The following is a 17,451-nucleotide window of genomic DNA, read 5'->3' on the forward strand; positions in this document are numbered from 1 at the left end:
AAAGATGTTAAGTAAAAATAATATTTACTCTATTAACGTCAGTTTTTTGTTGTAAACCTTTTAACCTTTGTTTGCCTCAATAGCTCAGTTGGTTGTCCGCCTTGATAGCTCAGTTGGTTGTCCGCCCCAGTAGCTCAGTTGGCTGTTCGCTCCGATAGCTCAGTTGGTTACCGGCACAGACAGTTCAGTATGTTTGTGCGTGAGTTCATGAAGAAGCTTTAAGATCAATCGGTGCTGGTTCGACTTTCGGAATTATCGCTTGAACAACGCACGTTAAGGACTGCTCGTCATTCAGCGTCACCTAATGGATGGAATAATTTCACGACAACAACACTTCAACAATCGAAAAACTTCACTCTGTCAATCTCGGTAACCGGCAACCGCCTTTTGTCAAGAGCCGCTACTCTACAAGTATGCAAAACCACCGGAAATAACCTATCAAGGCTTTGTCAGTTAGATGATAAAGATTCAAAACCAAATCAATCAAAATCATTAGCTCAAGACTGCTAAAATTTTCTTGAAAATCCGAAGCCAAAATAACACAATTTCTTCTTAAAACCGAGTAGCCTACCTGGCAACCATGACTCAAACGAAATTTGTAAGTACGTACCCCTTCAAACTAAACAACCTACTTTAGTGAACTGAGTAATTTGTTTCGACTTCTGCTCTACTCCGACAGCGAAGTTTGTAACTTCATGTTGTCTTACACTATAACTTATACCTTCCCTATCGCTTATCACGAAGCAAAACCATATTTTTAAATGTAAAAATGTCTACTTGGAAAATAAAACCATAGAAATACACAAAAATAACAACTGCACCAAGCGCAGCTTAAAAAGTTTCACACTAAAAGTATCAACTAACGAAAAATCAAACTCTGGCTCATGTGTTTACCAAGAATTTCAGATAGCGGCCGAAACCCGAACTCCTGCTACTACAGCCTACTCTAAAACTCCGGCTTCTGTACACCTCTGCTGAGCAAATTTACTGCCAGCGCTCCAAATTCAGAATCCAATGCATTGTAAGGAACAGCAGACCTCACTTCTCTCAGACTGGACTTGTCAAATGCCAACAACTTTGACGACACAAGAATGTAACTGACTGCAACAAACAAGAGATAAAAAAGTTTTCTCCTTTCTTCTTCTTTGCGCCCAAAGTTTTCCAAAGTGATTTTTGAGAGATAGTTTGTAAATGACATGCATACAACAATACGGCCAATCACGTTTCAACTCGGAATGCTTTGTGAAAAAGGTCAAAGAGAATGGTTGAACCTTTAAATGGGTTAATTTGCCTGCAGGCATCCATTTAATTGTGGGTGGAAAATGTCCCATCCAGCAAAGTCAGTCTATTTTACATTGATAATGATTTAACTTCAGCAGACGTTAGTTCAATGTAAAAAGACGGATTCTTGCGTATTGGAGTATTGAATCTAAACTAATGCGTTTCTATTTTGTTTGTCTGGTGTAGTAGAATTTTGTGCTAATTGTTTATATTTAAATGTCCAGGTGGTCGATTACCTTAATTCAAAGTTGGATTGGTCTGCGAATGATCGACTTGGTTAACAGAGTAATATAATTTTGATTAAGCCAGGTCATCCTGGAAATAATCACCAAAGTGAGAGAATTGATAAATTATCTTTATTGTTCTTGACTGGACTAACGCTTATTGACCTGAAGTGCTGCAATACCTTGGTCAAGACAATTACAACATTCAAGTTTGTTTGTTTGTTTGTTTGTTTATCTTTATCCTGCATTGCGGGAAAGCGGACTTGAGCGCTATGCATCGGTGTACGCCTTCCGACATACACCTGACCCACGCTGCAGCCGACGGCAATGTCTGTTTCCGGTTGTCTACTCTACTTATGACTTAAATTTGGTACTACCCATCTTTTGGTCACCCTGAACGTTTGGTCACCCTGAACGTTTTGGTCACCCTGAACCCTTTGGTCACCCTGAACGTTTGCCACCTACATCATCCTCTACCAAATTCCACTGCCTCAGAGTTTACTACCAGATTACGGTCTGGATGGGAAGGCTACTGCCGTGGTATGGATGCTCTACAGTAGACTGGGGATGGAAAGTAGACAATAATCAGATGGTTCCAATCATGACGGACATGAAAGCTGCCCCGGACAACCTACTGAGAATGATACACTGCAATTGTGAATCGTGTCCACCTCACTACAGTTGCCGGAGATATGGGCTACCATGCCACGCTGGATGTGGACCATGCCAAACTGGTTCATGTGTCAACCCATACAGCAATCACTTAATTACAGACGATGACATGTCGAGTGACAGCGATGAGCTTTAGTAATACTTGATCCATGTGCTTCTTCACGCTGATTATGTCAAGAGTCTATTGTACATGACCACATCGTATGAATTCTTTATGCCTGCTTAGTTTACTCAAATATATATAGAAATTCACAGGTTTTTTTAATAACCAAAACATTGTTATTGTTCATTTTTAATTGTTTTGGCGGCCATCTTGGATTGCCATATTGAATTTATAGGCTATCAGATAATTTAATAATTCTGAAAATGGTCTCATTGACTTCCCAGGGTATAAAAACCTAGATACAGACACCAAAACTACATGTTTTGGTCATATGATGACCGAGTTCTGGTCAATTTACTGTTATTTTATTGGTTTGGCGGCCATCTTGGATTGCCATATTGAATTTATGGGCTATCAGATAATTAATTTAACAATTCTGAGCATCTGGTCTCTTTGACTTCACAAGGTATAAAAACCTAGATATAGACACCAAAACTACATGTTTTGGTCATATGATGACCGAGTTATGGTCGATTTACTGTTATTTTAATGGTTTGGCGGCCATCTTGGAAGCCATCTTGAAAATAACCACTTTCCGGAAGTTGGATACCTTAAGATTTGGAATATGTTAATACTAACACCCAATACTAACCAAATCAGTTGAAAAACCTTTAGTTGCAACTTTTTTGTGGTCAAACCATATATTGCCTTGCCCCTACCTATGGTTGATTTTGGATCTTTATCCTCGGACTGATAAAGCTTTGGTTGGTTATTCCTGGTAGTTTCGCATACTTTTAGAGGGTTGTGACGCAGGGCCGGTTATAGAGATTGGCAGATTGAAGTTTTCCGATTGTTGAACTGTTGTTGCTAGGGCATTATTCTATCACTTGGTGCCTCTGACACCCCGAGAGTCGAACCAGCGCCGCGTAATCTTGAGCGGGACGCGTAATCACTGAGCTAATGTTCAGTGAACACCGAGATAAAAATAAATAAAAAAAACTTCAAAACATAAAAAAGCAGTGTATGCTATGAAAAGGGCTAAAAATTTCAATGCCGTTCACTTTTGTAGTCTTTTGTAATCTCAAAACTCGGTTGTCACAATATTTTAACACAAGCTTTTTAAGTCTTTGTTTCAGAGGTAGGCTACAGTGGTCGAGATTGACAGAGTGAACGTTCCTTTTTCTGTCGAAGTGTTGTCTGAAGATCAATTAATCTTCTAGCTGCTGCAAGACGGACAGCAGTCTTTGAAATTAAAGTGCGTTCCTCAAGTTCATACTCTTAGAGGAGAACCATCGTTTTTTGATCTTGCGATTTCTTTGTTCACAAAGTTATAGTCACTTAACCGATTGACTTATCTGGGCGGACTACAACTTAGAGCAGCCCCACATCAGATTTTATATTTAAAAGTGTGAAGGAGAAATGCTCATCCACTAAGTTTGATTTTTTGCTATAATTCTGTTTCATATGTCATATTTTCTGTCTCAATATAGCCCATGTCTTCAAGGAATTTCAATGTGTTCTCTAACTATCTACTTAAAATAAAAAGGGATGGCCTAGTTTCTATTTAAGCACTATCCCCCAACCACATTCAACACTGTTTTTCAAAGTTCCAATACAGTATAAGCTACACTGTATTGAAGACAGTGTTGAAGGCTAGGGGTGAATAAGTTATTTATCATCATAGCTGCATGAAATATAGAAAATGCGGCTGCATGACAATGAAGCCGATTCGGTGTGCCACAAAAACTTTGATTTTAGCCAATATGTAGCGTAACACAAAAAACATGATGAAAAATGACCTTGCCTAGTCTAATCGAACAAACTTTTATTTTTAATAAAATACGGTTCCAAAACACAGTAGGGAAATAATATACAAAAAATTGAAGGCGGATAACCACAAAGTTCCAACAAAGCAAAACATTGAAAAAGATAAAAAAAATTACATAAAAGTTCAAGCCAGTCTTAGAAGTAAAAGTGTGCACAGAAGATTAGAAGAGTTGCCTCCCAAAAAGTTTGACATATTTTACATGGTTTTGATCGCTGTTTGCAGAATTTGTACGGTACCTCAGTATCAATTTAATGCCAATGCAATATTTAATAATAAGCATAATCAAAGGTCAACAAACATCATTTCACACTCTTGTTGTTCATTTATACCAACCAGGCTCCTGAATCCTGACAACTTTAACTGTTTTGCAATCTTTTGAATTGCATGTCTCAGCACAGAATCATGACAAAAAGTTGAGAAGCAGCAACAAGGAAGATGATGAAAATATTGAGCTGATATAAAGTTGCAGTGTTTAAATACACAAATGCATTAAACATGGGTATCTGATGGACAAAGTGATCATATCAAACGAACATATCCCGCATAAAATTTTCAACATAGTGTTGGTGTGACATGCACTTATGTGGACATAACGAACATAACGGAACTTCAACATATGTGGAGTAGTTTCCAGACGGATCTATACTTGCAGCGTTTCTAACAAATGTACGCAAATCATGAAAGCTCTTCATAAACTCAAACATACCGAAACAATAAGCACCACATCCACATTGCACACCATTGTTCAAATATCTGACCAACGGCCAAGGCAGACAATTTTCGTAAACTATGTGCTGTTTTCGTATGACCCTTGCAGCAATTTCTTGAAGTGAAAGTGGAGCTAAACGGTGGGCATAAAAACGAAAGTCAGCCATAAATGGAATAAACGAATTAGAAAATAAGTCCAATTCTTTCAAGGAAGGAATTGTTAGAAGGGATATTGGTATGACTTCCAAGCAGTTTTTCGGAGCAAGAAACTGGCGAAGCTTTGTAAGCTCTCCTATCTGACGTGGTAATGCCTTGATGTCATTATTGCCAAGAGATAGATGTGTCAGTTGTTTCAAATTGCAAAGATTTGGTGGTAAATATACAAGGTTGTTGTTAGTCAAATCAAGCACTTTTAAGTTTTTGCACAATCTAGATTCAGAGCAACACAAAGAAATTGGAAACCGAGTAATTTCATTGTTCATGAGAAGCAAAGAGCTCAATGATTCCATTTGAGCCAGCTCAGGTGGTATGACTTTGAGTTTGTTTGAAGATAAATTCAATGATGTCAAATGTTTTAAAGCAAATATTGTTGAATCAATCTCTTTAAAGCAATAGCAGGAGGAAAGGTTTAACCTTTTTACAGATCCATGCCTTCTTATAGCGAATACTAAACAGTCTTTTCTTGAGAGTACTTTTAAGTTTGTTGGCGATTCTTTAACAGGCTTCTTCTGTTTTGAATATTGAACACCGTTTGCTTGTTCCATAGACGACGACACATCAGGGCCAGACAATGACTCCCCATTGTTACCTAATTTCAGCACACTTAAAAACAATCTCAAACAAAAACAATCCGCATCTTCAATGCAAAAATATATTACTGGTTCTCTGAAGCAAATAGCTGCTTTTCCATCAGCAATAAACTTGTGATGTATTTTTTTGATATTTTTGATGACTTTGTATTCTGCACATACTTGATCTTCTCCAGTGCACCATCTTAAGAAAAGTACATCATCAGACTCTTTCAGCAAAGTCAATGTTGATTGAACTGATTCGCAGTGTCCTCCACAAATATCTTGAGATACAACACTTCGATCGATGACTTTTATTTGACATTTCAGTTCCATGCTGTTTAACAATATAGTTCAACAATTGAAAATTATTCGAAAGATGAATCAAATCTAAAAGCATAAGACATGAGGTGATTAGAAAGTGTATGTTGATTCTTAAAGGTGTCAATAACGCACAAATTGGATTGTTTTTGTACTACAACTTGTCAATCAATTTCATTGGCAATGTCAGTCAGGAGCTCAGATTGTCACACAAACCAAGTTGGCAAATACGTTTTAAATTTCTAGCTTAGTCTCCACTAAACAAGTAGCCTTATTATTTACAAGTTATACAAGCTTAAAATAAAAGTAGCTAAAAATTTGAAAGTTTGCGAAAAACATAAAGATGTTACGAAGGCAAGGATAAGTTACCGATAAGTTACCAAGGATGTTGTAAAGGTAAGTAAAAATAATATTTACTCTAAAAATCTCTGTTTTTTATGGTAAACCTTTAAACTTTTGTTTGCCTCCATAACTCAGTTGTTTGTCGGCCCCAATAGCTGAATTGGTTGTCTGCTCCAATAGCTTAGTTGGTTACAAGCACAGACAGTTCAGTTTGCTAGTACGCGACTTCATGATGAAGCTTTAAGATCAAGCGGCGCTGGTTCGACTCTTGGGGTTTTCGCTTGAGCAGCGCACGTTAAGGACTGCTCGTCATTCAGTGTCACCTAATGGATGGAATAATTTCACGACAACAACACTTCAACAATCGGAAAACTTTACTCTGTTGATCTCGATAATCGGCACTGCGTCAAGAGCCTCTACTGTCTACAACTATGCGAAACTACCAGGATTAACCTATCAAGGCTTTGTCAGTCCGAGGATGACGACTCAAAACCAAACCAAAATCATCATCTCAAGACTGCTAAAATTTTATTAAAAATCCGTAACCTAACTAACCCAATTTCTCGATAAAACCGAGTAACTGGCAACCATGACTCCAACGAAACTTGTAAGTAGGCTACATACCCCTTCACACTAAACAACTCACTTTAGTGAATTAATTTTTTTTCGACTTCTGCTCTACTCCGAAATCGAAGTTTGTAACTCCAGGTTGTTTTATATTACAACTTATGCTTTCCCTATCGCTTATCACGAAGCAAAAACATATTTTCAAATGTAAAAATGTCTACTTGGAAAATAAAACAACAGAAATAGACAAAAAGTAACAACTGCATCAAGAGCAGCTTAAATATTTGCACATAAAAAGTACCAGCTGTCAAAAAATCAAACTCTGGCTCCTGTGTTTACCAAGAATTTCAGACAGCGGCCGAAACCCGATCTCTTGCTCCTACATACTCCATACTCCTGTAGGCTACACCTCTGCTGAGTAGTGAGAACGAACCACACAAACTTACAGCTTGCGCCCCAAATTCAGAATCTAATACATTGTAAGGAACAGCAGACCTCACTTCTCTCAGACTGGACTTGTCAAATGGCAACAACTTTGATGACACGAAAATGTAACTGACTGCAACAAACAAGAGATAAAAAAAGTTTTCTCCTTTCTTCTCCTTCTTTGCGCCCAAAATTTCCACGTGATATTTGCAAGATAGTTTGTAAACGACATGCATATAACAATACGGCCAATCACGTTTCAACTAGGAATGTTTTGTGAAAAAGGCCAAATAGAAGGGTTGAACCTTTAAATGGGTTAATTTGCCTGCAGGCATCCACTTAATTGTGGGTGGCAAATGTCCCATCCAGCAAAGTCAGTCTATTTTACATCGATTTAACGTCAGCAGACGTTAGTTCAATGTAAAAAGACGGATTCTTGCTTATTGGAGTATTGAATCTAAACTAATGCGTTCCTATTTTGTGTGTCTGGTGTAGTAGAATTTTGTGCTAATTGTTTCTATTTAAATATCCAGCTGGTCGATTACCTTAATTCAAAGTTGGATTGTTCTGCGAATGACCGACTTGGCTACCAGAGTAAGATAACTTTGATTAAGCCAGGTCAGCCTAGAAATAATCACCAAAGTGTGAGAATTGAAAAATTACCTTTATTGTTGTTTAACTGAACAAACGTTTATTGACCTGAATCAAGTGGTGATTGAAAATCTGTATCAGGCACTCGGCTTCTCACATTTCAAATCATTTGATACTTCGACACATCTTGGTGGCCCAAATGATCATAAATGTTGTATACACGTTAATTGCGCATGCGCATATCTTCGTCATAAAAATGAAACCATACTTTGCCACAGAGTCTTGCGTGTTTCATGGCGCATGTTAACAAACAACCTAGGCCTACTTTGCCTGATTTTACTATAGTAGTAATGGTCTTCTTTAATTTTATATGAAGGAGTCAAGCTTGCTAATCTTTAATCCAAATAATTAATTCGACTTGAAAGAGCAGCTTGCATCCTACTTATCTTTAAACATTTGCTTGTGTAATCATAACGTATGGTGACCATATTTTAGTTTCAATTATATTCAGCTGGCTTTAAACACACATTCGGTTTTCAGTTTACTTAATGGCTGTTTAGATCATGTCAAAATAAACTGTTGGAATATGATATAAAAGTCACTGTGCAAATCAAGCATGTGTTTGAAACATTATAAAAAAAAATCGAACACCCAAAAAAATAATCACCGTACACCGCTGCTAGTTCCATCCAGCAACGAGCGATTAATTGAGTATAGTGTCCCTCAAGGGTCAACACTCGGTCCTTATTGGTTTTTATTGTAGCCTATATGAATGTTCCATCAAACGATATGTCAACAATGTCAAAGTTGTTATCTGGCGATAAGCTACAGTACCATGTCTTATTGTTAAAGCTGATAACTTAAATTGGTTGAAAACTAAACTTAAATCGAATGGCCTAAGTGAGTTTTGATCTAGTTCTTTTAGCTTACACTGATAAGATGAATGACAAAAGGTGGATTGCTTTTGGAAATTTGGATTTATTTCTGCATCAGATAAATTGATGATTTCAATAGATATTTACTTAAACTTTTATGGACGTTCAAATTATAACAAATTATTATCCACTATATCTCCTATTCAACGTCATGTTGTACAAACGCAACAACAACGTTACAATCTAACCCTCAAAAAAGTTTATCTTGTTGAGGTCCTTTTGAGTTGTTCAGGCTTGCACTAAGCTGTAAGAGGCTACGCAGAATTTTTTCTAGTTTCTTTTAAGTTTATAGCTCATTTATACACTACCGAGGTGGTCAAAAGCATTCCTTTGAGTTGCTCGCCAAATTGTGATCACACTCAAACTACAACAATTGACCTAATTGCGATCCTTCGGCCAGCGCTCGAGGAGTTAAATCTAAAAGTTAGCAACAGCTTATCAACTGGCCAACGTTTCTCGTAGTAGGGTACTACTAATAATACCAACTACGTTTAACAAAGTTACTTATGTGTAGTTTTTTTTTTAAACTTACTCATTGTATCTACTGCAGATCTCTTACTTACAACCATGCCACAATAACTTACTTACTAAACAAATATGACTTTACTCGCTTTTACAATAATAAATATAATCACCAACTTTGACAAGTATGTTGAACATTTTTAATTAAATTGGTTAGGCTACAGCATTCAAAAACAGAGCACATTAAATCACAATGTCAAAACAAGACCAACACACCAAAAGTGGTTTGGTTACAATTTATCACAATTGGCTGCTATACAAACATTATCGCTATTTTTCTACTTTGCCATCATTGGCTCAACGATATTTATGTTCTTTGACAAATAGATGCCAAATGAAGACATACTATCGACAAAAAAATAATTACAGTAAGGAATATGGAAATATCTTTATATGAAATGAAAGGAACGTCCCATAGTTGATAATTTCCTTTGCATACATGTTCATGTTATGATGATGGGAAAAAGTTGACACTATTTAAAAATGCAATAATGTGTTGAACATCCCTATTTGATTAATGTGCATAGCGTTGGTATAATATTCATCTGTGTGAACATAACGGGACTTCAACACATATGGAATACCTGTAGGGTACAGAAACGTCTCTAATAAATCTACGCAAATCATAACGCAGCCATGTGTAATCAATCAAGCTGAAACAATAGATACCACACTTACATTGCACACCACTGTTCAAGTATCTAACCAACGGCCATGGTAGAGAATTTTCGTATAGTATGCAATGTTTTCGAATGACTCTTGCAGCAATTTCTTGAAGTGATATCGGAGATAAAGTGTTTGTTGCTTTACTAATAGAACATTGCATCACACGAATAAACGGATTTAAAAACAAGTCCAACTTTGCCAAGGATGAAATTGTTATAAGAGAATATGGTATCACTTTCAAGCGGTTTCTCGGAGCCAGAAACTGGCGAAGTTTTGTAAGCTCTCCTATCTGACGTGGCAACGCCTTTATATCATTATTGCCTAGAAACAGATGTGTCAGTTCTTTCAAATTGCAAAAATTTGGTGGTAAATATTTTAGCATGTTATTAGTCAAACTAAGCACTTTTAAGTTTTTGCACAATCTAGATTCAGAACAACACAAAGAAATTGGAAAGCAAATAATCCCATTGTCCATGAGAATCAAAGAGCTCAATGATTCCATTTAAGCCAGCTCAGGTGGTATGACTTTGAGTTTGTTTGAAGATAAATTTAATGATGTTAAATATTTTAAACCAAATATTGTTGAATCAATATCTTTTAAACAATCGCAGGAAAGATTTAACTTTTTCAGAGCGAATACTAAACAGTCTTTTCTTGAAAGCACTTTTAAGTTTGTTGGCGATTCTTCAACAGGCTTCTTCTGTTTTGGATATTGAACATCGCTTGCTTTTTCCATAGACGACAACAAACCAGCAGGGCCCAACAATGACTCTCCATTGTTACCTGATTTCAGCGCACTTAAAAACAATTTCAAACAAAAAAAATACGCATTTTGAATGCAAAAATAAATTTCTGGTTCTCTGAAGCAAATAGTTGCTTTTCCAGCAAGGTATTTTTTTGATATTTTTGATGACTTTGTATTCTGCACATACTCGATCTTCTCCAGTGCACCATCTTAAAAAACTACATCACCAGACTTTTTCAGCAAAATCAATGTTGATTGAACTGATTCGCAATGTCCTCGACTAATACCTTGAGATGCAACACTTCGATCGATGACTTTCATTCGACATTTCAGTTCCATGATGTTTTAGTAATAAAGTTCAACAATTAACAATTTTTCGAAAGATGAATCAAACCTAAAAGTATAAGACATGAGGTAATTGATTGATTAATTGAATCTTTATCATCGGATTGACAAAGCCTTTATAGGTTATTCCTGGCAGTTTCGCATACTTGTAGAGGCTTTAAATCATTGACGCAGACCCGGTCGCGAAATTTTTTTTCCCACGAGATTTCTGTGTCATTGATTCTAGTCACTCTAAAAGTAAGATTTTCCGAAAGTGTTTTGAGAGATTGGTTGATTCAGATTGTGAAATAACTATTTGCCAATAAAATTCTACAATGATAATAAAATATAAGCTTTCCCTAACCCTACTTCTTTTGAAAAGCTCTTGTGCACCGCAAAAATTAATTTAAAGAAAAAAAAAGTTTGACTGCGGCGGGCGTCGAACCCTCGTTCTCACGATCACTAGTCAGAGGATGAAACCACTGAATCAACCGTGCCAACGTGAAAATGAAGCATACACACGGTTTTAATACAAACTTTTACCAAAATATGTAGCCTAAATGAGACAGAAATCTCGTGGGAAAAAAAAATTTCACGACCCGGTCGCCGAGATTGGCAGGAGGAAGTGTCCGATTGTTGAAGTCTTGTTGCCGGGGAACTATATTCCATCCATTAGATGCCGCTGAATGGAGACCAGTCTCGTGTGTTACTCAAGCGCACACCCCTAGAGTCGAACCAGCGTCGATTGATCTTGAAGCTTCTTCGTTCCAGAAGTCACGCGCTAACCAACTGAGCTATCGGCTAAAATTAAAAAATGTATGCCGATTTTAAGAGGTGTAAACGCACAAATTGAATTGTTTTTGTAATATAACTTGTCAATCAATTTCATTGGCAATGTCAGTTAGCTACTCAGATTATCACACAAACCAAGTTGCCAAATAGGTTTTAAATTTCTAGCTCATTCGCCACTAAACAAATAGTCTTATTATTTACAAGTTGTACAAGCTTAAAAATAGCCCAAAGTTTAAAACTTTGCGCAAAATAATAGCAAAATTTAAAGATGTTAAGTAAAGAAAATATTTATTCCATAAATGTCGGTTTTTTATTGTAAACCTTTAAACCTTTGTTTGCCTCAATAGCTCAGTTAGTTGTCCGCTCCGACTGCTCAGTTTGTTGGTGCGTGAGTTCATGAAGAAGCTTTCAAATCAAGCGGCGCTGGTTCGACTCTCGGGGTTTTCGCCTGAGCAATGCACGTTTAGAACTGCTCGTCATTCAGCGTCAGCTAAAATGGATGGAATAATTCTCGGAAACAACACTTCAACAGTCGGAAAACTTTACTCTGTTAATCTCGGTAACCGGCACTGCATCAAAAGCCTCTGCAAGTATGCGAAACCACAGGGAATAACCTATCAAGGCTTTGTCAGTCCGAGGATAAAGATTCAAAACCAAACCAAAATCATCAGCTTAAGACTGCTAAACTTTTCTTGAAAATCCGAAGCCAAACTAGCTCAATTTCTCGATAAAATCGAGTAACTGCCAACCATGACTCAAACGAAACTTGTAAGTACGTATAGGCTACCCCTTCAAACTAAACAACTTACTTTAGTGAACTGAGTAATTTTCAAAACTTATGCCTTCCCTATCGCTTATCACGAAGCTAAAAACATGTTTTTAAAAGTAAAAATGTCTACTTGCAAAATGAAACTACAGAAATACACAAAAAGTAACAACTGCACCAAGTGCAGCTTAAAAAGTTGCACACTAAAAGTATCAACTGACAAAAAATCAAACTCTGGCTCTTGTGTTTACCAAGAATTTCAGACTGCGTCCGAAACCCGAACTCCTGCTCCTACATATTCTAAAACTTCGGCTTCTGTAACTGTACACCTCTGCTGAGTAGTGAGAACGAACCACACTAAACTTACTGCCAGCGCTCCAAATTCAGAATCCAATGCATTGTAAAGAAGTAGTCCAGTCGTTGAAGCGAAAAAAAGGGTCGAACCATGACTTAATTGGTGTAAAGCTGAAACTTTGCACATTGCTTCTGTTGATTATGTACATTGACCAAAAAAAAATCCCCGTGAAAATCTTTTGGTGAAAAAAAGTTATCCGCCTTTTTTGAAAATCCGCCAATTTTTTTCTCAAATTGGCGGATAAACAAACTTTTCAAACAAAAATTTAAAAACAAAAAAAAATTCTACAAAAGGTTTTCCAAAAGGTTTTTTCTAGTAGGCCTATTTATCATCAAGAATAATATATTAAAAATCTAGGAGAAACAGAGCACCGGAAAGTTGTCATTTTCAAGATGGCCGACAAAACAGTGTAATGACAATAATTCACTTAATATTCATGCTAGAGCTTTAATTCTGGCGTCTATCCCTAAGTTTAAGGTGGTAAAGAATTCATTAAAACAATTCAAAATGAAATTAACTCATTAGTTTAATGGAAAGACTTATATGAAACAAAACCAATAACGTGAAACATTGGCAGTACAGGAATGGCAGACCACTTATTAAGTTATATACATTCAGTTGAATACTGAAAAGTTTGGGTGTTCATTAGGACAATTATCGCTTCTAGAAATTGAAAGTAAAAGCTACAACAAACAGGATGGTTTATTGCTTCACTGACGTTTCGCGCACCATGAGAATGCGCATCCTCAGAGCAAATAACATTCAAAATAAAACTTCACAAGGTTATATACTGTAGTGCGGTTGAAGGCAAGAAAAAATAACAGATAACTTAAAATTGAACAACTGGCCAATGATGTGTGAGCGGTTACTTTCCACGTTAAATTACGTAAAAACCTCCATCAATTAGTCCTGGTCATCATCTTCATTCAGTAATGACTGATTGTACGTATTGTTACAGGCATCAAGTTGCACTGTCCACATGATGCGGTACAGGGTAGATTATTCTGCCTACAGCTCCACCTGGCAGTGCTACAGCCAGTTGTACAGTTGCTGTGGGTTCTATAAGAGGGAATCTGGGTCAGCATCCATGTCCGACTCTGTTGTCACAAACTGACTGCCTTCCAGTTTCCAACCCCACCCGTAAGGTTCCATATAACCTCCTGTCCTAGCCAGACCATTATTTGGTAGTAAACCCTTAGACAGTGAAATTTTGTCGATGACTCAGTAGGTGGTAGGCGTTCTGGGCGTTCTGGTAGGCGTCACAAATGATTGGGAAGAGACTACTTTTTTATTAGTAATCTGTAGCAATGACGAGAGGGAATCCGTCCGCGTGCCCCCAAAAATCACAACCATCGCTTGACAATCTTTGTTCACAATGGATGCTGCTGTCTGCTTTGGAAGAAGGAAGTAATTGGCACAGTCTTTCAGAGTAGCAGCACCCTTTACCAGCTTGTGAAAGACAAATTGCTTACCAACACCAAAGATTCTTGATTCTGTGTCACATCCAGTGTAGGCATGTAGAAAAAGTAATTGGGAACATAATTCTTCACCCATCACCATTTTCAGTTCGTTTATTTGATACACTTTGTCAGCATTTTCCTTGTCGGAACGGAAATATAGATCTTTGTTTGCTTGTTGCGCATAATGAAGAAGCAGGACCAACAGATCTGTGTCTTCTCCAATCAACGTTGTCGAGTATGACACTACATTAACAACAGTAGCCTTCACAATCGGAACATCAGCATCCCCTGAGACATTGATCACTTTGCAGCCTTTTGACTACCCCGAAGTGTTTTACTGATCAAGTCGATCATTTTTCGTTTGTTTATGCCTACATTAACGTCATCCTCGGCCACAACACCATTCACAATATTCCTCAGGGTTTGATCCTGAGAAAAAGGTACATAACCAGCCAGTGATGTATTCTGCGCTTCAGGATGCCTTCTGCGCTTCAGGATGTCTTCTGCGTCTTCAGGACCGAGATTGAGTGTCGGTTGCGTAGCGAAGTGGTGAGAACGTCTGCGCGACGTTCGAAAGGATGTGGGTTCGACACCGCTCCAGAGCACGCGGCTGTGTCTAGACACAGACACTTAATGGCAACCCAAAATAAGGAGAGAAGCTGACTCGAAGACTAAGCCTATATGTCACTTCGCTGCCTCCTGTCGTCTGTTGTAGGCTATCACATCTGTGATCGCAGTGTCATTGTATGTTATGTATCGCCTTGGGCGCAAATGAAACACGATTATTATTATTATTTAGGAGTGCGTCTGTGCTTGGATAGTGATCATTAACAGTTGGAACACCATTATTGATGAGCCTTGCCGCAGTTTTAATTATTTCTCTCTTTTGTGACTCTTCATCATCCTCATGTCTTGTTTTTAGGTAATGAGATCGGAGGATTTCGGATGTCTTCTCTCTCATAGTGACAATGCAATGAAGGCCCTGACCTTCAGCTATATAAATAGATTCACCACACTGTTTCTATAATTGGGTCTTCAGATATTTTGATCCTTAAGGAAGGCAATCATCATTTGCTAAAAACTCCTTCATTTTAGATCTGAGGTCTGATATCGTTAACTGTTCTTCATCATTCCGTTCAAGATGGGAACACATCTTTAGAAATGCCTGGTCCTGTTCCTCATCCTTAGGTCGCCCAGATTTTAGACGTTTTGCCTCAGGTACTCTGCCGCATTGCAAGGGTACGTTAAATCCACATATAAAATTAACACTACAAGAATGATGGTATAAACAAGCTGCAACATGCAAATCGCTACCGTAATATTCAATACGACCTTTCATGGCGCATGACCAATTGTCAGAACGTCTCTCACAACACTCTAATATAGTCCTTGCAAAAACATCTGTTTTAACAAAACTAAAGCCAGGTCTGTCCGTGAGAACTCCAGTCCCACAAAACAAACAATGAGTCTTACTGTGGAAATTGCCATCAAAAATTCGAACACTTCGTTTTCCCGTGAGGCAGGACCCACTTTCCTCTTTGTTCGTCTTAAGCTGTAGTGTATATCGATTGGGTTGGTATAACGTTTACGACAGTCTATGTGTACTTTTCGACCAGCTGTCGCAACAGTATTGTCCCCTCTATTAGTACTGGCAGCATTAATCCTATCAGCACCCTTTTGACGCAGTATAGCCTACTGGAGGCTTCAGAAGCTTGAATTTCCTTGTCACAGACCGTAATTTCTTTGCAGGCATTTTTTCTGAACCCTTTTTCCGTGTATCCGTAAACTTCTTACGGCAATCACGGTGGACCAAAACTTTGCCAGTGTGAAATAATTGCAGTATGAAATTTACTTTTAAATGCGCACCAACACTAACAATAATTTCATAAAAATTGAATAATTCAGTAATTGTATATCCGCCATTTTGAAAAAAATGGCGGAATTTCGAAAATAGCGGATAACTTTTTTTCACCAAAAAAGTTTGACGGGGATTTTTTTTTTGGTCATTGTACATAATGAACAGAACCAATGTACAAAATTTCAGCTTTACACCAATTAAGTCAAGGTAAAACCCTTCAACGACTGGACTAAAGACCAGACCTCACTTCTCTTAGACTGGACTTGACAAATGCCAACAACTTTGACGACACGAGAAAGTAACTGACTGCAACAAACAACCGATGGAAAAAAGTTATCTCCTTTTTTTGCTTTTTCGTTGCGCTTAAAATTTCTACATTATTTTTGCAATCAATCAATCAATGGTTTATTTGTCAGTAAAGATAGTTTTTAATTGTAAATGACATGCATACAACAATACGGCCAATCACGTTTCAACTCTGAATGCTTTGTGAAAAAGGTCAAAGAGAATGGTTGAACCTTTAAATGGGTTAATTTGCCTGCAGGCATCCATTCAATTGTGGGTGACAAATGTCCCATCTATCAAGTCAGTCCAGTTCACATTGGTTCAACGTCTGCAGACGTTAGTTCAATGTAAAAAGACGGATTCTTGTTTATTGCAGTCTTGAATCGAAATTAAGCTCTCCCTATTTATTTGTCTGGAATGGTTGAATTTTATGCTAATTGTTTCTATCTGAATGTCCTTCTCCGGCTCTGCAAGAAGCCTTTCCAGTCCGATAATAAAAATTCAATCAATATTAATCTTTTGAAGCTGCCCAGCTTCTATTTCATTGTTATAAACTGAGTTGCCATACTCTCCTTATTTTTAAGATTTGTCGTTAATTTCGATATAGACCTACCAATCGAATCTTAAAAATAAGGACAGTATGGCAACTCAGTTTATAACAATGAAATAGAAGCTGGGCAGCTTCAAAAGATTAATAGCCTATTGATTGAATTCTTATCCTCGGACTGGGAAGGCTTCTTGCAGAACCGGAGAAGGCCAGAAGGGCAGTGTCGTAGAAAAACTTATTGTCCATATTTCTAAGAAATGTCTTTGTTTTTGACTTGTCTTTAATTTATTTTATTTTCAACAATTTGTGAACAGACTTAATGAAATGGCAGTCAAATCCCGGCTA

Source organism: Aplidium turbinatum, chromosome 7 (genome assembly GCF_918807975.1).
Source record: "Aplidium turbinatum chromosome 7, kaAplTurb1.1, whole genome shotgun sequence".
In the NCBI taxonomy this organism is placed as follows: domain Eukaryota; kingdom Metazoa; phylum Chordata; class Ascidiacea; order Aplousobranchia; family Polyclinidae; genus Aplidium; species Aplidium turbinatum.